Source organism: Acinonyx jubatus, chromosome A3, assembly GCF_027475565.1.
Source record: "Acinonyx jubatus isolate Ajub_Pintada_27869175 chromosome A3, VMU_Ajub_asm_v1.0, whole genome shotgun sequence".
In the NCBI taxonomy this organism is placed as follows: domain Eukaryota; kingdom Metazoa; phylum Chordata; class Mammalia; order Carnivora; family Felidae; genus Acinonyx; species Acinonyx jubatus.
The window spans coordinates 44,018,214-44,043,340 of record NC_069388.1 but is presented as its reverse complement, the minus strand read 5'-3'; the positions used below and the strand labels follow the sequence as shown (position 1 = coordinate 44,043,340).

Sequence of the window (25,127 nt, the reverse complement as noted above, 5' to 3'; positions counted from 1 at the left end):
GTCCTTGAGTAAATGATGTGATTCCTAAATTTCCTCATCTGTGGACTGAAGATACGCTAAGGCCTGCTTCTTGGAGCTGCGTAAGGTTCCACTTTAAGTGAATGCAGGCAAAGCCTACAGCAGATGTACACTTTTAGTATTTGCTGGTGGGGAGCGTGCCCACCAATTTACATCACCTATCCATAACAAAAAAGTCAGAGGTCTGGTTCAGAGGGTGCTAGAAGTGTGGGGTGGGATTAAGATAGCAGGATACGTTGGCTAATTATATCTGTTGGGGGACATGGGTCTTTGTAACAATGCACCTGAGAGAGACTTCCACATGCTATGTCCCTATAGGGACTTGAATTCCATGGGGCTTCTTGGGGCCCAGAAGGCATGAGTGTCCTTAAAGTGGATAGAAACATTTGAAATCAGGAGATTCCCAGAAAACCCAGGACCTGGTGTCCTCTGTGTGCATCAGTACTTTTTGGGTACACCTCAAGATGCTGATGGACCAGGACTTCATAGCGCTTAGCCTCTTGGACCTTTCTCAGATCTGAAAACCCCTGCAAACATCAGGCAGCACAGTGGCCTCCCCTGAGACCAGTCCTTCCACCAGACGGGGCCTCTAATGCTTCCCAAAGTGGCCAGGAGAAGAGAACCTGGCCATACACAGCCATCCCCAACGTCCTTGTCAAAGCACAGCTTTCAAGTAGCTAGAACCAGCTTTGTCTGGTGCACCAAGACCCAGAAGCACTCTCAGGGTCTATTCCTGGCCAATGCCAGATGGGTACTGAGGTATAAATGCCCCAGCTCCCTTTTCTCTGGTAAAGACAACTCAGAAGCAAGATCTACACTGTCCCCGAGTTCCCTTTGAGATGGAGCCAAAGTTTCTTCAAGGGACTTTGCTTGAAACTGGACTCTTGTCTGACCTCCTTCCCTGTCCCACTATGAGTTTCTCTTGAGAGCACTTCCTGAAAAGCCACTTCCATAAAAGTCTTTAGCTCTGGACCTGTTTCTGGAGAACATAAGACAGCCCCCAACCTTCACTCTTGGCTCCCCTCTTTCACCATTTGAGGTTGATGGTCCTGCCTGTGGGTTATTCCTGGAGCCAGAGGCTCTCTCAAATGCCCAGACCTGGATATAAATTCCACAGGGTAGAAACTATGTTTTTTTACTCACTACCATATCTTCAGAGCTCAGGCTGTCCCTGGCACACATGAATTGTTGAATGAACAAGTGCTCTTCCTCCTCTGCCTTCCTCTTGGTAACTTCCCTGTTCATTTTCCTCCTAGATCAGGGCTAAATCAGGACATGGAGGAGGTGGAGCTCCAACCAGTCCATGCTCAGCTGGACATGGTGGGGAAGTGACTGACACAGTGGTAGCCACTAAAAGGCACTGCTCGAGATTTGTCAACTATTTACCACCAACAACCATTCATGTGGTTGCACATCCAGAATGCATGGTTAGGTTGTCATGGAGCAGAAGCCATTGGCTTTAAGACATGATCCCTTCAATGACTAAGTTGCAAACTACTTCTACTAAAAAGTAACAGAGGTCCAAGTAGGCTCTACCTTGCCAGAAAATCAACAGCAAGTATGTGCAGGCTGTGAGGGCGTGGGGGGACCAGGATGGCTAGGGGCTACCAGTTCCGTGCAACTTCTAGAAAGCAAGCCCAGAGTTTTTTGGGTTTTGTTTTTCACTATATTTGAAATGATTCTACAAACACTGATATAACTTCAAATTTAGTGTATCCTTGGTGTACAGAAAGTTTTTCAGATATACACGGTGTCTGTAGTTCAATATGTGAAATGTGGAAACAACTTGTGGGGCTGCACCTTAAAACAGTCATTCTGCTGAGGTCCCAATTTACTTGGTCAGTTGTCTGAGGCCAGTATTGTGCTCAATTCTTCAATGACCTCAGAAGTCACACATTACTACTTGTGGCTTTGTGTTTTAAGGTTAAGTAACAAGCTAAATGGTAGAAGGGCCACAAAGAACAGAGTTTCTCTTTCCAAGAGTTGGCACTGATATCTTCTGCAGCCCTGGTTAGTTTCAGCATTTGTGCTTTAAATTTGATATTGCATTTGTTTCTTTATATTTTTAAGAAATGTTTATAAAGTATGTATTAAGTATCAGGCTCTGGGTCTGCAATAGGGAAGAAAAACACAAACACAGTGAGCTCCATCAGATTTTTGATACTATAATTATAAGGCACACTCTTATTTTATATGCCACCAAAAAAAAAGAGCTACCAATTAAAATTATAACACACCACTGACTATAGGATACAAATGATTTCAGACATGATAAATTTTTGAAATCAGTAAATCTTGGAATTGAAATGCACTGATCTACATCTTCATGGAGCTCAAGTTGGAGAGGTTGCATGGATCAAGAAGCCTGAGGTTTTTGGTGGCTTGTTTTGCTGTCTGGTCAGTGGCAAATCTGCTGCGTGAGGACTAGCATCCTGGAGTTTGTAAAACAGGGAGTGGTGAGATGACCAGCAGGCTTGGTGTTGGGCTTCACCTGGCACCCTCACTAGGTGTGATGGCTCTCATGGAAAGCATTCTACCTTGACCATGACTGGAAGCCTGGCAAGAACAGATTCCTGCACCCTGAGCAGGTACTTTGGCCCCAGGTCCCTGGGAAACATGAAACCTGAAGCCCACTGCCATAGGAAATATGCACTAAGACCTGAGTATGGTGCCCTTCTGGCCTTCAAGCATTCAGAGGAATGCTAAGGCCAATGGAGCTTTGGTAGATTCACCACTGAGATCAACCTTATCCATCCATCGATCAGTTCAACCACAAGTGGTTTATTCCTACAGTTAACAAAACTATGCAAAGCTTGATGCAAAAAAAAGTTGCCTTTCAAATCATAGTTGAACACTGTATACCAAGCCTACCTAAGGGTTGTCTGGAATGTCATTTCATTTTGTTTGACTCTTGTCCTTTGATTAAAGCCCAGAGTGTATAAAGTCAGATGCAGAACATGTAGAAAACTGGTAAATGGCAAATGATACTTGTTTGGCAGAAAAGATTAGAAAAAAAAAAAAGTTTTAATTTTTTTGCCCTGGACATCTTCATCCACTTTTGTATTAGGTTTAACCATATGAAATTGCAATTGTTTGAAGGTCAAAACATTATTGAATATTAGCAGTATCAAGCTTATATCTAACCTTTCAAAGTTAGACACACAAAGCTGGCTAACAGTGGGTGTTATCACTGGTTCAACATGGGATTCTTTTGTCCAGTGACTATTAGCCAGTCTCTGACATCCAGAATTGGTTTTAACATCCTGTTGCTTTTCTCTTTAATAAGTGAAATCAATCTTTGACACACACTCACTAAGTACTTATATGAGAACTGTACAGTGGTTTTCGTTTTTGAAAATTATCTCTGAGGTTTAGGGCCATCCATCCTAAGATACTTGCCGACTGTGGGTCCTAGGACTCGTGCATGTATACGTATGTGGGTGTGTTGGGCAGGGGGTCCTTAACCTCTTTGGACTTCAGTTTTCTCAAGCATTAAATAGATCAATGGATTTCTAATGCCTCTTCTGGCTCCAACTCTTGTTGATTCCTAGCTGTCCTTCTGTGCCTTTCAGAATGCAGTGGCATGAATGTTGTTGTCACATTCACTTCCCTTTTACCAGTTCCACCTTCCTACTTAGCTTTACTGGGCTTTCTACAAGCACTGGAGGAGAAAGAATGACTCACCCTTTCTGGAAGCCAAGCTGAATGTATACCATCAATTTATATATGAAAACTATTGAATTCAGCACTTCTAATTCTAGGAACTGCCCCAAAGAAATAATTAGATATATATCAAAGAATGTTCTTGGCTGCATCGTTTATGATAGTGAACAAGAACTAAATGTCTAACAACAGTGGACTGGTTAAAATATGGTACAGCAATATACTGGACTACTACACAGCCACGAAAATAGTGATTCTGTTACTCTTAAAACACAGAAAACAAACTGATGGTTGTCAGAGGGGAGGTGGGTGGGGAGATGGGTGGCACAGGGGAAGAGGGTTAAGAGGTACAAACTTCCAGTTGTAAAATAAAGAGGTCTGGAAGATAAAAGCACAGCATAGGAAATACAGTCAATAATATTTAATAATGTGATATATGAAAAGATGGTAACTACACTTATTGTGGTAGGCACTGAGTACTGTATAGAATTGTCAAATCACTATGCTGTACACCTGAAATAACATAACATTGTTTGTCAACTATATCTCAATAATAAATTTTAAAACAGTAATCCTGTTATATATCAATTGATATGTGCAACGTACATCAATATATCAATACAGTGATAAATTAGTGAAAGAAAAGATGCAAAATGGCATGTATTCTCTGAGCCCATTTGTGCAATATATTTATCTGTGGATTTATGTACTATAAAGGAAAAACAGCAAAATTCTGGATGCCTTTGCATGTAGATACTCACAGGGCCCATTTCCAGATGGAGCATTTAGTGGTGGTAAAATATAGGTAATATTCTCTTCCTTCTTTGCATTTTGAAATTTTTCTGCAATAAGCATATTTTTTTCCATGGGAAATATAGCTATCTTAATTTTGGGAAAAATAGAAGGGAAAGAGTAATTTGAAGGGTGGAATTCACATAGAGCCTGGAGTTAACAGCACAGCAATTAGACAAGTGTTTTCTTTAACTGTTTTTAATGTTTATTATTATTTTTTTTTTGAGAGAGAGACAGAATGAGAGCAGGAAGAGGCAGAGAGAGGCAGATAAAGAATCTGAAGCAGGCTCCAGGCTCCAAGCTGTCAGCACAGAGCCTGATGTGGGGCTCGAATCCAAGAACCATGAGATCATGAACTGAGCCGAAGTGGGATGCTTAACCAACTGAGCCACACAGGTGCCCCATGTTTTATTGAGAGCACATGGACTCTGTGGTATACTACTCTGCCAATAGGTGCTGATATTTGCTAAACCTAAGTGCCCATGATATATCACCTGGCTGGTGCAAGTCTTGATAAAACAAAGGAAATAAGATGGCCTGACATTTGCCATGGTGGAGCTGTGGAATGAGGTTCCTCACTCCCTGAAGTCAGGACCTTGCCAAGTACAAGTGGCACCTCACCTATACAGTGCACCTTTTTTTTGACAGATCTACTCAGCTACATGCCAGGCATTGACCTCAATATGGAACAGAAGGCATTCCTCATTCCAAACCATCAGTTATATATAGGGAAGTGTTCTCTCTTTTCTTCTAGTTATAAAAAATGAAGTAAGCTCTGAGCTGTAATTTTCCTATGCACCACTGCTTCTACTGAACCCACTCCAGATGCCTACTGAGTTCAAAGGCACAAGCTGGGAGATGTGTTCAAATTAGCATTTCCCCAAATGTTTTTTGCCCAACAACAGCAATGTAAGATGTGAGCAGGTGGGATTTCCAAACAGGGTTACTGTCCCAGTAACACTGGAAACAGTTGATGACACTGGAATAAACATTCAATCAAACAAAGTCATCGTGTGCTCCTCAGAACCTTTAAGATGCTGGTGTGCGGGGTCGGTCCCCAGGATGATAACAGGGTGCACAGGATTCCACTACTGCCCTACGACTCTTCGCTGATGACCATTTCAGCCAAGCGGCATTCTGGAGAAACTCAAAGAAATGCTGACCTAAGGGGACACTGACATGGCCTCTGGGGACAACAACTGCTGCATGTAGAATCTCTGTCTTAATTAAAACAAAAACAAAACCAAGAAAAACCCACCAGATATGAACAGAGTATAGATTCAAAGGAAACAAACTGAAGAGGAAGCATGAATCTACAACTTGCAACATGAAAGCAAGAATTTTGAAACAGACCATTAAAATCTTATTTTCTGTAAGTTGAGTATGATAATGTCTTCTGAGCACATATATTTAGTTTAGGGAAGGAAGAAGGCAGAGGGATTATGAAAAGGGAATTTGGATTTTAAGAAAATGTGAACGTCGGTCATTTCAGTCTTGTGAAGACGATTAGTAACTCTGAGGGGATGAATCACTGAGGCTTTGAAACTTGTTAAAATGCAAAGGGTTTGCTCCTGATCAGGAACTGAATCTCTGATGCACGAGTCTTCAGAGGCATCCTGACCTCATGATTTCATATAGGATATGCGTAATATGTGTAGCAGGTGTGGGTAGTGCCTTGCCCCTAACCCATGGAGGCCACCGCACCCGTAGGCTGTAATGGCTTTCTACTGAAAGCACCTAGAAGTCTCCCCCCAAGGCTTGTGGATGCTCAGAAGAGCTCAGAGCAGGATGAGACCTGGTGCATAAATACCCCAGCTTCCTCCCCATTGGAGGGACAACATGGACACTCACTACTCAGTCTCCCAGGACCAAGAGGCTGCCTTCCCTACTTTGTCTCACTCCCCTACTCTCATACCTGAGCCCCCTGTGATCACCTATCAAACAGACTTCTGGCATTCACATCCTGTCTCTGAATCTGCTACTGGGGAACCGAACCAATGTTTTTCTTTTTTGCTATAAATTCAGAGCAAGACCTCACAGGCTATCTCCTCCAGCTCAAGCATTTAGGTGCCTTCAATACCCCTTACAGCCTTTGCTCCTCCCTAGTGTTCCCAGGTAATGGGTATATGGGGGAATCTTAGAGTATTCTCGAAACTCTGCTTTGGTTTAGGTCATGTGACCAGAATTGGGCACACTGTTCCAGTGCTAGCCTGGCCTCATTTCCTCTACACACACACACACACACACACACACACACACACACACACACACACTGTGATAAAGACGCTTACAACTCTGGGGTGCCTGGGTGGCTCTGTCAATTAAGTGTCTGACTTTGGCTCAGGTCACGATCTCTCCATCCCTGAGTTTAAGCCCCGCATCGGGCTCTGTCCTGACAGCTCAGAGAGCCTGGAGCCTGTTTCAGATTCTGTGTCTCCCTCTTGCTCTCTGCCCCTCCCCTGCTCATGCTCTGGCTCTCTCTCTCAAAAATAATAAACATTAAAAAAATATTTTTTTTTAAAAAAAGATGCTTTCAACTCTTATTATCATTAAGAATAAAACTAACAGAATAATATCCACCAGACTAATGTTTCTCAAACTGGAATGTGCCCACGCACCACCCGGGGAGCTTGTTAAAACGCAGGTTCTGACTCCTAGGTCTGGGGTAGGGCCTGAGATTCTGCATTTCTAACAAATTCCTAGGCTGATTGACAGCCCACACGTGGAGCAAGGTTCTAGTGGCCTGTAAGAGCCCAGAGGACAGGATCAATGCTTTTGATGTCAGTATATTCAGTATCTTACCCAACTGGCCACATAGTGGATGCCTAATATATATTGTTGAAGTAAACTCTTGCAATTGTTTTATTAATAATTCAGTTCACTAATTAAAAATTAAAAATTCAGCTGCCCAGCAGACAAGAAAACAACAACTGTTTAGTGCAAATTCGCAAAGAAAAATCTTTCTCGTGGTGGGAAATTACATGCTGGGACACCAGTGATGTCAATGCACAGTATGGGTAGGTAGGTAAGTAAACTTGGAATGAGAGTCACTGTCAACTCATTTATTGGAGACCTGTTCCTATTAGGGTGCTGAGCTAAATGGAAACCAAAAGAGGTGTAAGACATTGTCCCTGGCCTAGAAAAGGCTTACAATGTGATTGGAAAGGTAAGACAGGGATAAGTAACAAGGAACACATGTCTGGTGAGTGCTCACAGACAGAAGTAATACCGACAACTCGTATTTGCTCAACATAACTCACCTGACTCTCAGTAAAGCCATTTGGATCACTAAATAGGTAGCACTGTTGTCTATGGCTAGACTTCTGTTTGGGTCCAGTTAATGAGTATGTGGGGAAGACTTCTGGAGTTGAGTCTGGAATTTCAGAATCTGCTTTTAATGTTCAGCTTAATTTAATCATCAAGACACAATGTGTGGATGCCGGGGGCCACAGGCATCCAAAGGGTGAGGAAGGAAGAGCCAAAGAGAGAGCCCTGTGGGTCCTTTGATCAATGCCACTGCCAGCCCACACACCTGCCCCATGGCTGTGGCTGGCTGCACATCCATGCACTGGGTTCACATGCTGAGAATTATCTATTCTGATAACCAAGGGACTGATGTTTTTGACATCATATATAAACCACCAATTAGAATGAGTATCAAGTAGGTTGACTTTGTGAGAATTCATCAAGCTGGATACTGATGAGAGCACCTTCTGTATTGATGTTACACTTTAATAAAAAGTTAAACATAAAATAATAAAATGAATAAAATGGTGCCATTTGAAGATTCAACAATCATGACCTCTGAAATGCAGAAGTGAGCCTGGGTTGGATCTAGAATGAGGGGAGAAGAAATTACAAAAGGTCATAACTTGGGGTGATTACCAAACATTGAAGATGGACTGTGGGCTACAGCAGTGTCATAGCCAATGTTCAATTTCTTGACTTTTGTCATTTACTGTGACTATGTAGGAGGATATCCTTGCTTCTAGGAAATACACACAGAAAGGTCTAACTGGGTCTGATTTCTCCACTACATTCTCAAATATATAAGAAAATATATGCAATTGCATATAAAGAGGCAAAATTTATATATTTATGGAATAGTTACAGATTTATACAATTGCTTGTGTATGTGTGTGCGCAGAAAGAAAGAGAGCCATCAGGCAAATGGGGCAAAGTATAAACAGCTAAGGAATCTGGAAACGGGGCAATGGGTATAGACAATTATTCTTGCAACTTCTATGGAAATTTAAAATTATATAGTACATATATATACATGAAAGTCTATTATACATACATACATGAGAGTATGTAATATGAAGAACCTCTCGTGCTACTATTCTTGCAACTCTTCTGTAAAGTATATCAATAACCTCCCTCCTCTACCCCCAGCCCCAAGGGGGAAAAAGTTAAAACGATGCACACAAGAATGAAAACCCAGCTGCCAGGAACCACTTCCCTAATTTCTGTCAGCACATCTCCAAAGCTCACTATCACATTTTTACTGTTGGGAAATCTCTTTGGAAAGCTCAGTAAGCGATGTTCCTTGTCCTCAAACTCTGTATTGATGTGCCCTTGGAACACAAGCCAAAGGAAGCGCTGGCTGAGGCAGTTGGCACCTCTTCCCCCCAAAGGCTGCTGGGCTGTGACACCTGGCTGAGCCATGGCCGCTGCACCTGCTGGCCGCACCCAGCAGAGCCCCCAGCACAGCCAGCACTCAGTGTCCCACCATGGGCTGTAGTAGGCCCGCTGAGCTTACTGATGAGGCCTGGAACCACATAAGCCTGGTTGGAAGACCAGACTGTATTTCCTCATTTGTAAAAGGGGTAGGGGTAACTTGGTGGGAGGATGGTGGGGAAATAGCATAAAGAAGGTGCCGTGGGCATTAGAGCTCCAACCACAATCAGCCCACACCAGCAGTGCATGGGGCTGCCGCACATGTGCTTCGGTACCCACACCTGGCAGCACACACGTACACAAAAATGCTCATCTTTGATGGGCCCACCCAGCACTTGGCTGTCACATTTCCAGAAAGAAAACAATCTATTTTTATTTATTTTTTAAAATATTTTCTTTATTTTTTGAGAAAGAGAGCATGAGCAGGGGAGGGGCAGAGAAAGAGGGGGAGACAGAGGATCCGAAGAGGGCTCTTTGCTGACAGGCTGACAGCGGCGAGCCCCATGTGGGGTTTGAACTCATGAACCAGGAGATCATGACCTGAGCCAAAGTCAGACGTTCAGCGAACTGAGCCACGCAGGTGCCCCGGAAAGGAAACAATTTAAATTTTGTCAGAGTTAACTTATGTGTCACTTGGGAAAAATAAAAAATTATTTTTAATTATGTATAAATGGTGGTGGATCAAAACTTTTCAGTATTTAGGAAACTCTAAGTGCATTTAATATGGTCTTGGGGGTCAGGCAGGAAAGGACTGTGGGGTGAGTGGAAGGGCTAGAGGAGACAGTGAAGGGGGCCCAGAGGAGATTACTGAATGGGCTGCTCTGGTGACAGGTGTATTTGTTTTATGTCCTTTGGCAGATTCCTAACAAAAACGTGACAGCAAGCATGATGTTCCCTGTGTGTATTTTTTTCTGTCTCCCAGGCCCTAAGTCCAGCTCCTTCAAATACACTTGACCCTTGAACAACACAAGGGTGGGTGCACTGACCCCCCTGAACAATTGAAAATCCAAGTATAACTTTGGACTCCCCCAAAACTTAAACTAATTGCCTATTGTTGATCAGAAGCCTTAACATAAACAGTCAATTAACACATATTTTTATTATATACTATATTCTTACAATACAGTAAGCTAGAGAAAAGAAATGTTATTATGAAAATCATAAGGAAGAGCAAATACATTTACAGCACTATACTATATTTTTAGAAAAACATCCACATGTAAGTGGACCCATACAGTTCAAAACTGTGTTATTCAAGGGTCAACTGTAGTAGGTACTCACAAATGACTACAAATCTCTCCAAATGGAAGATGTGGTATAAATATACAATGGAGTATTACTCAACCATTAAAAAGAATAAAATCTTGCCATTTACAAAAACATAAATTGAGCTAGAATGTATTATACTAAATGAAATAAGTCAGTCAAAGAAAGACAAATACCATATGATTTCACTCATATGTCAAATTTAAGAAACAAAATAGATGAACACATGAAAGGGGAGGAAAAAAAGAGAAAAGGAAACAAACTATAAGATGCTCTTTTTTTTTAAGTTTATTCACTTACTTTGAGAGACAGCATGTGAGGGAGGGAGGGGCAGAGAGAGAGAGGGAGAGAGAGCTCACAGCATGGAGCCTGACTTGGGGCTCAATCTCACCAACCATGAGATCACAACCTGAGCTGAAGTCAAGAGTCTAACACTTAACTGACTGAGCCACCCAGGCGCCCCACCATAAGAGACTCTTAGAGAGCAAAGTGAGGGTTGATGGGGGGAAGTGAGTGAGGAATGGGCTAGATGGGTGATGGGTATTAAGGAGGGCACTTGTTATGATGAGCATTGGGTGTGGTATGCAAGCGATGAATCACTGAATTCTACTCCTGAAAACAAATACTGCACTGTATGTTAACTAACTAGAATTTAAATAAAAATTTGAGAAGAAAAAAAAAAATACACTTTGTTAGCTTTAGCCAATGATAGCTATCACATAACCAGTGGCCTTCTTTGCAGCAAGTAGGTTCCCTCATATCATTTAATCCTCACATTGTCCTGGTGCAACAGGCAGGGACTTTTAGTGACCCCATTTTGCAGATGAAGAAACTGAAGCTCTGAGAGTTTTTTCCATGTCAAGTAGTCGGTAATGGTTGCAGGGAGGGATTGGCAGCTGGGATTCTCAGACTTACAAACCCATGACCTTTCCACAGTATTTCCCTCACTTTTTTTTTTAAGTTTTTATTTTAATCACTGGGTGCTCATCATAGTAAGTGCATTCCTATTTCACCCATCCCCCCCACCTTCCCTCTGTTTTTTTCTCTATAGTTAAGACTCCATTTCTTTTTGTCCTTCCTTCTGTCCTTCCTTCCGCCCCTCCTTCCTTCCTTCAAAAAAAATTTTTTTACATTTATTTATTTTTGAGAAACAGAGTGAGACAAAGTGTGAGCGGGGGAGGGGCAGAGAGAGAAGGAGACACAGAATCTGAAGCAGACTCCAGGATGTGAGCAAGTGGTCAGCATGAAGCCCAATGAAGGGCTTGAACCCACGAACTGTGAGATCATGACCTGAGCCGAAGTCGGACGCTCAACTGACTGAGCCACCCAGGTGCCCCCCTCTTTCCATTAATGTAAGCTCTACACCCAACGTGGGGCTTGAACTGATGACCCTGAGATCAAGAGTGGCATGCTCTGCTGACTGAGTCAGCCATGTGCCTCAAGAGTCTGTTTCTTGGTTTGTCTCTCTCTCTTTTTCCCCATTTGTTTATTTGTTTTGTTTCTTAAATTCCATATATGAGTGAAACCATATGGTTGTCTTTCTCTGACTTACATCTCTTAGCATAATATACTGTAGATCCACCCATGTTTCTGCAAATGGCAAGATTTTATTCTTTTTGTGGCTGAATAATATTCCATTGTATATACATATAACACACCTTCTTTATCCATTCATCAATCAATGGACACTTGGGCTGCTCCCATATCTTGACTATTATAAGTAATGCTGCTATAAATACCCAGGAGTGCAATTGCTGGATCATAAGGCAGTTCTATTTTTAAATTTTTAATGAACTTCCATACTGTTTTCCACAGTGGCTGCACCAGTTTGCATTCCCATCAAGAGTGCAAGAGGGTTCCTTTTTCTCCACATTCTCACCAGCACCCTTTGTTTCTTGTGTTTTTGATTTTAGCCTCTCTAAAACGCATGAGGTGACATCTCATTGTAGTTTTGATTTGCATTTAGGGGCACATATCTTTGATGTACTAAAGGTAAAATTGGGCTTTATTACATCTGAAAAGGTTGACATGTGCATCCCTGGAAAGCCTCTGCTGGCTGTACCCAGGATGAACTTAGCAGCTTCCTCTCAGATCCTGGGGTTCTCCTAAAACCCGCCCCCCTCCTCTGAGAATTCAGCATTCCTGTATCTCTGTATCCTCTCTGACTCCTGGGCACTTCCTTCTCTCTGCAGATAAGTGGAGTCTGAGGCTGCTTAGTGTCCAGTTGAAGGCTTGACTGGTATGAGCTTTTCCTGGTGAGGGCACAGGAAAACTCCTTGCTGCCTCATTGAGAGCTGCAAAGAAGCTCTGATGGTCATATCCAATGTCAGATATCAGCAGTCCCTGGTGGCCTCTGGACACACTCAGTTATGTTTTGTCCAGCTTGCTTTACCTTGGCTTGTCCTATCTTTATGGTTAAAATAGTTCCAACACTTAAACATAAAGTGTATTTCGAGCAAAAATCAGGAGATTTACAAAAAAACCCAAGGTTTTTAGCTTCTTGGAAATTAGAAAAACTGTGTCATCCTGGTGATGTTGCCTTCTCCCATATAAGGAGAGCCTAGGTGATTCAGTCAGTTGAGTGTCCACTCTTTCTTGATTTCAGCTCAGGTCATGATCTCACAGTTAGTGAGTTTGAGCCCCGCATGGGCTCTGTGTGGACAGCACAGAGTCTTCCTGGAATTCTCTCTCTTTCTCTCTCTCTCTCAAAATAAATTTAAAAAAAATTAAATGGGACATCTGCTCCTCAGTTCATGACAGTCTCCACCATTCCCTATTGCTTCCCAGCAATTTGCTTCCCAAATATTGTTGCCATTTATCAACTTCTGCCTGGGTTGGCTTTCCTAGTCTACATGATCCACCTGGCCCCTGTAGGCCTCTGAGGTTGAGACCTTTGCTGTATTCATTCTAGCTGTTTCTGATGACCTATATGAGGCAGATAGTGTGATTCAGGAAAGAGAATGGGCTCTGCCCTCAGAGACCCAGCTCTTATTGGCAGTGGCGTATGTTTGTTCATTTGTAAAGCAAGTAGAGACATGGCTACCCACCCTTAAGATTGCCTTTGAAGATGCAGTGACAAAATGCAATTATTTTCCAAGTCAGCAATCACCAAACTTTTTCTATAGAGAGCCAGAAAGTAAATATTTTATGATTTGCAGGCAACTCTCTCTATAGCAACTCAGCTTCCCTGTTGTGGACGGAAAGAGCCATAGACAATACATAGATGGATAGGCATGGCTGTGTCCCAATTACAAAAACGGTGCCCGACAGGTCATGGTTTGTGGACTTTGTTCTAAGTGATTGTCTCCTTCTCTCTGCTGGTCTTCTCCAGCCCCCACCACAGATTTCAGGTACAGGGGTTATTTCCAAAAACATGGGGCAGGCCTAACAACAAATAGATAATAAGAGTTTGCAATCTTCCTTCCTCTCTCAGCTTCTAAGTGGGGAGTCAGCTCTATCCCAGTGTTCACTGTGTGGTTTTGAACTAAGGGACGGAGAAGGAAAACATAAAGCTCAGGACTCCTGACAGACCAAACACTGTGCAGGATAAAGATGAAAAGGTGGGGGTGAGGCACAGAAACCTGAAGGGGACCATGAGACTCACTGAGGAGTTTTGAGAGAGTGATGTGGGGAGAGAGCTCCTGGACATATGGACAAGTGCAGGGAAGGGCTAACAGGCTGGCCGCAAGTGGACTGGGTGGGAGGAGGCTCTGGGTCCTTTGAGGGAACCCAGGCAGGATCCGAGCTGCACTTAAGTTTTCTTGGTTGATGGAATGTAGACAGGGAGTTAAGACCAAGTGAGCTTTCTGAGGGTTGCATGTATGTTGGATCATGGTGCTCCCTTCTTCAAAACCCTTCATGGGGTCCAACAGCACTAAGAATGGAATGCCAACTCCTCACCCAGCCAGCACTCCAGTCCTCCCCGATCATCCACACAGGCAGCCCTGCCCCTCCTCCGCATCCTTCAAGCTCAGATTTCTCTAAGTATTATCTTGTTTCCCCCATCACCACACACATAGTGCCCAGGACTGGCCCTGCCACTGTAGGTGCTGGAACAATACAGGTTGAATAAATGAACAATACATGTATAATACACACACATATGCATTACATGTTTTTTTTTCATGCAGTCAGCATGTTTACTGAACACATACTATTAAACACCAGGCACTGAACTTAGTCCCACATGATACCAGTTCAGGACAGCAGCAGGTGCTAAACACACACCACACACACACAAACACACACACACACACACACACACACACACACACACACACACACACTTTTCTTGCTTTTATTTCCTTTAGTTCTGGAAGGCATGCCCCAGGGATAGTTAGGAAGACCTCAGAAATGGGTTATTTCCTAATTTACATTGCACACCAGGATTTCTCAGCCTCCACATGATGGCAATTTGGGATCAGATCATTCTTTGTTGTGGCAGCAGCCTGTGCATTGTAGGAAGCCAGCCAGTCACACCTCCAGGCACATGGTGTAACAACCAAAAATATTTCCAGAGAACCAGTGGCCTAGACTGAACTGGCTGTCCTGGACCAGAACCCCAAGTGACCTGCATCTTTGAGACATTAGCATTTCGAGAGACTCTGAAACAAGCCCAGAATCTGGAAGTAGAATGTGAAAGTAAGCAATGCTCCTGGCTGGTTCCCAAGTGAGCATCAATAAGGTACACAGAATGTCAACAAATGGATTCAACAAGGCCACTGGCCACCAGGTCTGGAACAAGGCAGAACGCAGGGTGCCCAAACCACAAAAATGACTAAACGGCCCCCTCTTCCGACACTGAGTGTCAGCTGCTTTACCACAGCTACCCTGGGCTCTCTTTCTTCCTCCTGCCTTCTAGATAAAAATTATTTAGCTACTCGGTCCCCGAATTGCCCTAGCTTCCTGAAAACACTCAAATTCTCCTCAGGGTGGCCAGATAAAACACAGAGTGTCCAGTTAAATTTCAATTTTAGATAAACAATGAATAATTTTTAGCATAAGTATGTCCCCAATATTGCATCGAATGCATTATATATTTATGCTATATCTGAAATTCACATTCAGCTGCATGTCCTGTATTTTTCTTCCCTAAATCTGCAACCCTTCTTTAGAATTAGCCAGCACAAGCCCAAATCCTATAATAAGCCCCTCCCAAGTACCTCTTACTGAGACATCCTCCAACCCCCCCCTCACCCCACCTGCCCCATGCTCCTTCTGGTGTGTTCTCTCTGGCTTCAGCAAGTTAGTAAACCCAATTCTGATGAAGTATGTATTCGGGGTGGTCTTTGAGAAGAGCAAGGCCCACTTTCAGAGGCAGAAAATCTGAGTGGTGGCTATTTGAAAGGGACAGCTATGGGTGTGGAACAGGGAAAGTCGGGTGAGCCTCACATCTCCATGAATAAGCGTCAAACACAGGGACAATGGCATGGAAAATAGGGGAAGGAGGGGAACCTGTTTCTCATTTCAGAGGTGGCCAAGGCACAGACTCAGAATTTTAAAGCCCCAAGGGTGATAGGTCCCATCTCTATGAAATTCCTTCTAAGTTAAAGCACAATCACCATGGAACCACTACAGAATCCACAAACTGTGTGACCCTGGGCAAGTTTCATAACCTCTTTTACAGTTTTCTCCTCTGTAAAATGGGCATAATGATAACATGAGGATTAAATAAGTAAACGGGTTTAAAGTGCTTAGAACAATGCCTGGAATACTGTTTCTGAAATTAAACATAAAATTTAAAAAGTCATTGAGTAAGCAGAAAGGTTGGGTTGTGCCTATGGAGTGGCACCAAAACAGTAGTTTTCACCAAAATGCTGGGCATTTAGTAAAGGACATGTTGCTTCTGCTTGTTCTTCTGTTCCTCTGGTAAATGGCAGTGCATACCAACAGTAGAGTCTGAATTCATTTCTCCCAAGCTTTTGCTGAGGAGGGGAGGGGCCCACATCTCTGATCCTTAGCACAGAGAAAGTTCCAGCACCTGAGGGTAAGTGGCAACATCAGGTGTTGCAACAACCAGGGCTCAGTGGGGCCATTTTGCTTCTGTCCATTACAAAGCTCTGAGCAGCTGAGTCATCCTGCCTCCGAGGGTCTCCACTAGTGTGTCTGTGTGCAGCCGCTCTTGAGAGAGAAAATGAAACGTGGAGGTGTCTTGAGGAAGCAACAGAAAACAAAATAGAACATCGTTTCAGACAGGGGCAATCACACCCACACCTGTAAAGCGGGTAATGACTGAAAGAATCAAAATACTACCTCTGAACAGACTGATGCTCACAACCCAGCTGGGAAGGTGATAGAATCCATTTTCCAGACAAGAACATGAAATCAGCTCTAGAACGCAGGCATTTCCATGCTTTTTGTACCATCCTGTCTATTCATTCAAATAGAGTATGGCAGTTCCCAAACATGAATCCCCTGGCGGTCTTATTAAAACACAGATGGCTGGACACCCCTGTGTGTGAATCATGAGGTCTAGGGTGGAATCCAACAATCTACATTTCTAAGAAGTTTCCAGGTGAGGCCAATGTTGGAAGCTGACACCATACCTCAAGAACTAGTAGTCGAGACTGCCTTGCTAACAAACTCTGGGCCATGCCAATGCTGCCGGTCCAGGGACCACATTTAGAGTATCAACTGCTCCCTAACCTAATACACATGCTATTAAAATAAAAACCACAGGTCCGAAATGGAGTCATTTATGTTAAGGGCCCACATCAGTAAAACCAAGACTTAACACCTAAGTTCAGTTTCAGCGACCTGTACCCCCACCCCTGGTGGAATGTAACCTTCAACTAGTCAACATGGAATTTTTCCTGGTCGGCACTAAGAAATTCACTGATGGATCCCCTGTGTTCCCCTTGGGAGGGCAACCTTGCCTGAAAAAATGGATTCTTTGCTAATAATTTCCCTTTTCCCTCCCTCTACCTTTCAAAACCTTTCCTTTGCTGCAGCTCTACAGGACCCCTTTCTATTTGCTACATGGGATGCTGCCCAATTCATGAATCATTCAATACAGCCAATTTGGTCTTTTAGATTACTCAGTTGAATTTTTATTGCTTAACAGATTTGGTGGCAGATACAGGATCCGAAGGGAATGCCCTGTGGACAATGATAAACATGGTGTGGTAGCCTTGATCTTTCAGTTCATGGTGTCTCTCATGACTTCTGAAGAAGACCATGAGTAAGTTCCTCCTCTCTTTTTGTGTGGAGCTCCTGGTCCAGTACAAGGCAGATCAGTTTGAACTGGTGAAAGCTTCTGCCCAGAGCCAAGCCCCTAGCTTTTCAGACCGCCATTCCCAGGTTTTAGAGTGGAAAGCCCCAGCCCTTTCCACTTTGGGAACTGGTGGTGGTTACCAACAGGGCTTGAAATGGGTCTAATTTAAAAACCGAACTGGGTCCAGGATCTGACTGGTTCTGATCTGAGCTGGACTGGGTCCAGCAGAAGGCATGAGGTCAATAAAATTTGCTCACATGAGATCCTTTAAAATCCAAAGAGTTACGTGTCCCACCTTCCAGCACACCTGCTGACTTTATATCTAAGAACTATAGCCCTGGAAGCTATAAATATCTATAAAAATGGTAAAATCTTACTAAGCTTGTTCTGTGTCCTAATGAACTTGGATTGGTAACTGTCAGGTTGGGAACCCCAAAATAAGACTGGACAGAAGTGTGAGTTGCACCCCCATTTGAGGTTAGATTTAGCTGGACAGAAATGTGAATTAAATCCCATTTGTGGCTAGGGTCCTACCAAACTGCTGCCAGCCCTCAGGGGAATTACAACCTAGAATTACAGTGGCCATAATGGGAAACATTCCAATTAGACTAGATCACTTAAGAAGTGCACTTAAAGCAAAACCTTCAAAATTCCAAAACTAGCTTCACTGAGTTGTTGCAAAATGCTGATAAAAAATTAAAAAGACACAAAAATTACCTAACACAAAAAGACTATAAGACTAGCTTAATTCTTACTACTTCCCTATATCCTCCTTTATTTGAGTACTCATTCTAGCTATCCTCTGTCTGAATTGCCTTTACGGGATCATAAACAAAAGTCCACCAAGGTAATGACCTTATAGATACCCCATATCTACCTTTGAAGGAAGGCCCTCTGTGAGCCCCTCCCAGAATTGATATGACTCAGATTTACTGAGAAACGGCTACATTTTCCCCGTAAATAGCTAAGAGAAACCAAAACCAAAACCAAAACCACAACAATAAAACATTCCAACATAGGTGGATAGGTATCACAGTCCTTAATGTCCAAGCTACAACCCAGTTCTCTGAGAAATTAAAAGCAACTGTCCTTCTCTTACAAATCTTTACAAAACTAGAAATGTAGCTTTAGGTAATTCAAGGTTCACCTATTCCTTTTACCAATTCCAAAACCTCTCCCTTTTTTTTTTAATCTCAAAATGTTTGTAAATTATTGGCCTTAGGAAACCAAGGTTCTTCTTGGAGGAACCTGCATCTTCCCTCTGACTTTGAGATGAAAATATTAAAAGCATAACCCTCAGTGAAGTAATTCTTATCAGAGGTGAAACAAAATGGGGAAAGGTCATTTAAAATTTAGATGAATGAAAAATCCTATATCTTGTCCATGAATATTAGCAAAAAAACAAAAAACAAAAAATAGCCACCTGAGCAGGTAACCTTAGCTTATTCCATTGACCAGAAGACAGTTTGGATCCAACTTTCCTTTTTACACTAGTGAGTTTTTAATACCATACCTGTTTCATGTCTAAACACTTTAAAACAATCACTATAAAGTCTCCCTTTATATGTTTAGGTGTGTCTATTGCAGATGTGTGACATTTTTTTACCCCTTAATGGCATTGTTAAAATTAATTTGTAAATGACTCTATTTAATTGACTTAAACACAAACGCTTATAAATAAAGCATTTCTAAATCTCAAAAATACAATAGAAACTAATACAAATGTTTTTCAAGTTCATGTGATCTAGGATGATTTTTGGTAAATAAAAGCTAGTTTAATTTTGTTAATTAATAAAGACATGTCTTAGAGTTATCGACGTTGAATATAAGGCTTTTATCTCACCTTAGGTTTCCTAAGTTCGTGTTATCCCGTTACAAAATTTGCCAGCAAAAAATAACTTGAAATAATGTTTCATGAAACATTTGTCTAATGTTTCATGAAAGGTTTTGTGGGTAATCTAAACACAATTGTTAAGAATAAGTAAATTGGATAGATGTAAATAAGATGAAGTTTTTAGGTAAGCTTTTAAAATAGTTTCCCCAAATCTTTCTGGTAACCTGGAATCTTAGTTTTGCTATGTTAAGTGATGAGTTAAGTTAAATTCATTCAATATCTACATCATTTCCAAGTAAGATAAAATAATGAAACACTAAATACCAAACAGAAGTTTATCTACTTTTGGCTTCCTTAATAGAGAGAAACTAAAAGATAAATTTGGATTCATTAGTAAACATGTTTCATGCTTTTTTTAAAAAAAAAAAATGTACTATAAAAAGCACATATTTTGGGGCACCTCAGTGGCTCAGTTGGTTAAACATCCAACTTCAGCTCAGGTCACGGTCTCACAGTCTGTGAGTTCAAGCCCTGCATTGGGCTCTGTGCTGATAGCTCAGAACCTGGAGCCTGCTTCAGATTCTGTGTCCCCTCTATCTCTGCCCCTCCCCTGCTCATGCTCTGTCTCTCTCTGTCTCAAAAATAAATTTAAAAAAAATTTAAAAAAGCACATATTTCTAAAAATCATAAAAAGTATGCATTAATTTGCCAATTTATAGAATGCTAGTTTAAAATACAGTTCACAACCATTTACTTCTTAGTTCAGGCTCCTATCCTAATTGATAGATTCCGTTAAAGCTACTAAAAATAAAGGAAACATGTCTATATGCAAGAAAAGTAGGAGGTTTGCTGTCAGTAAAAGAAAGTACAAGGAAAAAACAATCTGATTGAAAATGGGCAGACATTTCTCCAAAGACAGACAGATGGCCAACAGATACATGAAAAGATGCTCAAAATCACTCATCATCAGGAAAATGCAAATCAAAACCACAATGAGATATCACCTCACACCTATCAGAATGGCTAAAATCAAAAAGACTAGAAATAACAAGTGTTGGCAAGGATGTGGCGAAAAAGGAACCCTTTAGTTCACTGTTGGTGGGAATGTGAATTGGTGCAACCACTGTGGAAAAAAGTATGGAGGTTCCCCCCCCCAAAAAATAGAAATGCCAGATGATGCAGTAATTCCACCATTGGGTATTTACCTGCCCCCCCCAAGAAAAAATCCTCTACTAATTTAAGAAAGATAATATTCACCTTTACGTTTATTGCAGCATTATTTACAATAACCAAGATATAGAAGTAACCCAAGTGTCCATCCACAAATGTGTGTGTGTGTGTATGTGTATATATATGTGTGTGTATGTGCATATATATATGTATATGTAATGGACTATTACTCAGCCATAAAAAAGAATGAGAGCTTACTATTTGCAGCAATGTGGATGGACCTAAAGGGGTATTATGCTAAGTGAAATAAGTCAGGCAGAGAAATACAAATGTTGTATGATTTCACTTATGTGTGAAATCTAAAACAAACAAACAAACAAACAAACAAACAAATAGCAGAAACAGGCCCAGCAGAAACAGCAGAGGACAAACTGATAGCTGCCAGAAAGGAGCAGGACTGGAAAAAAAAAAAAAGAAGAAGATGATGAATAAGGAGAGGAAGGAGGAGGAGGGGGGAGGAGGTATGAGGAATGGAAATACATTTTTGTTGAGGGAAAAAAAAGTAATTTTGTCCTAAAGTGAGGCTTGTTACTTACATAGGGAAAACTTAGGACAACATCTGAATACAGAAAAAAATGTTATAGGAGTTTTGTGGAAAGGGGCGCCTGGGTGGCTCAGTCGGTTAAACATCTGACTTCGGCTCAGGTCATGATCTCATGGTTTGTGGATTCGAGCCCTGCGTCGGGCTCTGTGCTGACAGGTCAGAGCCTGGAACCTGCTTCGGACTCTGTGTCTTCCTCTCTCTGCTTCTCCCCATCTAGTGCTCTGTCTCTCAAAAATAAATAAAAATTTAAAAAATACTTAAAAAAGTTTTGTGGAAAAGGAATCTTTGAAAAGGAATTTTTAAATGTGATCAAGCTGGCTAAGATGAAAATATATCTAACAATGAGCTTTAATACCAAAAGTACTCTGGTACAAAATTAGAATTTGGTCTTTCTCTCTGTTAAAGGGACACAGTTTTCTTAGATTGTTGCTCTGCTTTTAATAAGGAATTGTAAACAAAGGTTTTCTTTACCTTTAACATAATTTGCTAGAAAAACAAAGATTCCGTTGTGTCTTTATCAGGTCTTTGATTACTTTGAAAAAAAAAAAACCTGAGTCTTTTCAATATTAAAAAAAGTTAAGGCTTTTTATGACTATTTAACTCTCTGTATTTGCCTGTGAAGTCTTTGCCATTTTGGTTAAATGGATAACTATGTATTGTTTCATGGCGACCTATGATCCTATTTGGCCAAGTGTCCAAACCTTTTAATATGTTTGACAAACTTCTCTAAAGTCAAATTCTAAATGAAGTCTTCTTGACCTTGAATTCACTTTGAAAATTTCCAGAGAGCAACTAGAATATTTCAAAGGATTTGTTCTCTCTCCTTACAAAAAGAGATGTTAAGCTAATTAGGTTTATTTCATGTGTTAAAATACAAGGGAAGCATTGTCAAATAAGTAGTGATAAACCTTCTTAGGTCACATTGTGTGGGTAAATGTTATTAATATGAATGTTCCAAAACTCTGATATGTCCTCATATGATATCACTTGTCATTCATTATTTCAAGATGTGGTATGTCACAGAAGTAATCAAATTTCCTTGTCAATTCCATTATAATGAATTCTCATCAAATATTTAATAATGGGCATGTTTAAGTTTTTGTCATTTACAGTTATTGCTATAGTCAGAGGCTTTTACAAAATTCCTGCAAATGTGTTTCATCTTCAGAGAAATTCCATGGAAAGGAATCTGACTTATACCCTAGAATACAAGATAACTTTCAGATCATACAACTAAACTGGGTAAGAATTTCCAGAATGCGTGGAAATAATTCAAGCAGAACAAGAAATAAACTGAGGATGCTGATTATGTTTTTATGATTTCTTGTTTAAAATATCACTGGTTTTCTATTGTGTTGCTCTTCCAGATTTTAGGAAATCCCTTTCTCTTTTCTCTCAAGTTATTAACAATTTCTTGAGATATACTTTTGTGAAGAAAGATGAAACATGTACTTTCTCCCTACCTGATGCCTCCAGAATTCAAAAACTCGAGTGTTTTTTTTTGTGACAAAATAATTATTTATGTAAGTTCAATGAGAACCTGTTCTTATAAAAGGACACAGTTGGAAATATTGGCTATATTACCAAGGCTCTGACTGGATTGTCACATTTGAGACAGATGTAAAAATCTTCCTGGTAACATATTTACAAGGTTCCAGCAAAGCAGTCTTTAAAAAAACTTTCTCAATCACTATTCTCTGCTACACTTATATAAATAATCAGGCAAAGTTGAATGCAACAAGTTAGTTTTACTATTAAAAATGCGGGTAATTGCAGAGAAAATAAATTATGTTTACACTGTTATCTATATTAGATTCCAAGCTTGTTAATTTTCTTGAGGCTCTGTTATAGACCTATAATTTGGACTGGATCCTGATTTCTTCTAGTTTACTCGAAAATCCGGTTACAACTCTCCAAACTAATGTCTCCAATTTACTCCCACTCTTCTGATTTGGAATCAGTAAAAACAGAGACTGCCCTTGAATCTCCTTGGAAGGAACTAAACCAGGCCCCCCTTACTACTCAGATGGCAGCCAAACTTCAGGAACTTAAACCTTGGATATGCATCTTATAGCTAAAGAAGCCTCCACCCGACATCTGGTCCTGCACAGATGATGCAAATCTCCAATTCAAACTGACAAGGAAGAGAAGAAGCTGGCATTGAGGTAGACTCTTCCTCCCAAGACCTCAGAGCAAGACCTCATATTTTAACTAAACATAAAACCCTTTGTTCTTCACTTCCTTCCCTTTACTCTGACACTGGCTTGGGAAGATAATGTCAGCATCTGTATCTCCCAGGACATTGCTAATGGGGTTGTGCTTTGCCTTTCAGACTGGCTGGATTTGTCATCAAAAACTCCCATCTGTTCATTAATGGTGCCATCTGAAGGGGAATGGTTTGTGCTTATAGGGTTTGTCTTTGTGATGGTTCTCATTCTCCTTGGGCCTCCTGACACATAGCTCTAAAACCCTTGGAATTTCCTAAATGATGGAAGTGATAGGAGCATATTTTGTTATTCACTGCAAGACCCCTTGGTTCATACCTGGGTTTATAGTAATGAGATGACTGGTGGCAGGTAGCCCCTGGATAGCTTTAGAATGGGGGCTCATAGCCAGGGTAACCAACCCTGTGATTACAGAGCTGGAAGTTTCAGCCCCACCCCTGACCCCACCACTGGGGAAGAAAGTGGGGCTGGGGATGGAGCTAATCACTAATGGCCTACGATTCAGTCAACTGTGCCTGCATAATGAGTCTCCATAAAAACTCTGAATGCAGGGGTTTGAAGAGCTTCTGATTGGTGAAGCCAAGAGAGGCACATCCCAAACTCTATGGGGACAAAAGCTCCTGTGCTCAAGACCCTTCCAGAACCTCCTCTATGTATCTCTTCATCTAGTTATTCATCTGTATCCTTTATAAGACACTGGTAATAGTAAGTGACTCGTTTCCCTGAGTTCTGGGAGCCATTCTAGGGAATTACTGTACCTAAAGAGGGGTTGTGGGAGCCACTGATTTATAGTCAGGTTGGACAGAAGTGGGGATAATCTGGGAACTCACTGCTTGCCATTGGTATCTGAAGTGGGAGCAGTCTTCTGGGAATGAGCCCTTAACCTGTGATGTCTAGGCTAATTCTGTTTATTTAGTGTCAGACTTGAATGCCCAGCTAGTGTCCACAGAGAATTGGGGAATAAATTGGTTCGTGTGGGAAAAGCTCACACATTTTGTGTCAGTGTGCTGTGAATGGAGACACTTTTCTTTTGGTGGTAAAAGATGTGTCCTAAATAAAGGGCCCATGTAGAACCACTCAGCCTCCAGGTTCAGGGCAATGGTGTTTGGAGACTATCCAAAATATATGATTATCTGTATCTCAACCTATTACTTCCTGACATCCTCTCCACTCTGGGTGACTGGTGCCCATGCTGCCTGGCCCACCCACAGTGGGTCCCTGAGGTCCATCCTTCCCCTCAGGAATCCCGATTTGCCTTATTCTATCCCCTTCTCCTCAATGCACATGAACTCAAATTTCTTCTCTAGGCTGATCTCAGCTAGTGGTTCATAAAGCCCTACTTTATACTAAGTTGTGAATGACTAATGTTATCACCTGACATTCTGCCAGTTAAGTGCTACTTATTAACTCAAAATGAGTCTCCACGTGGAATTACAGGAAGGAAGGAAGGAGAGATATTTTTGGCAAGCCATTCTCCTTTTTATAAGAGAAGACAAAGCAGAAAGAAGACTCTGTATCCCAAACTAGCTCCTCCCTTGACACCTGTAACATCTGGGATAGTGGGCTCTTGGTGCCCTGTCAGCTAAACATGAGAAGCTGCTCTTCATGGTGGGAGGAGGAGTTTGTACAACTTATGATCCCTACAGACCTTGGTGACCATGC

The 25,127-nt window shown here is 41.5% G+C and overlaps 1 protein-coding gene across 10 annotated transcripts in view; it reads right to left on the bottom strand.

Annotated features, from left to right (window-relative positions):
• RIN2 (Ras and Rab interactor 2) overlaps nt 1-25,127 on the bottom strand; it is a 223,095-nt gene that overhangs the window by 73,911 nt on the left and 124,057 nt on the right. The gene's annotated exons all lie outside the window — the stretch shown is intronic.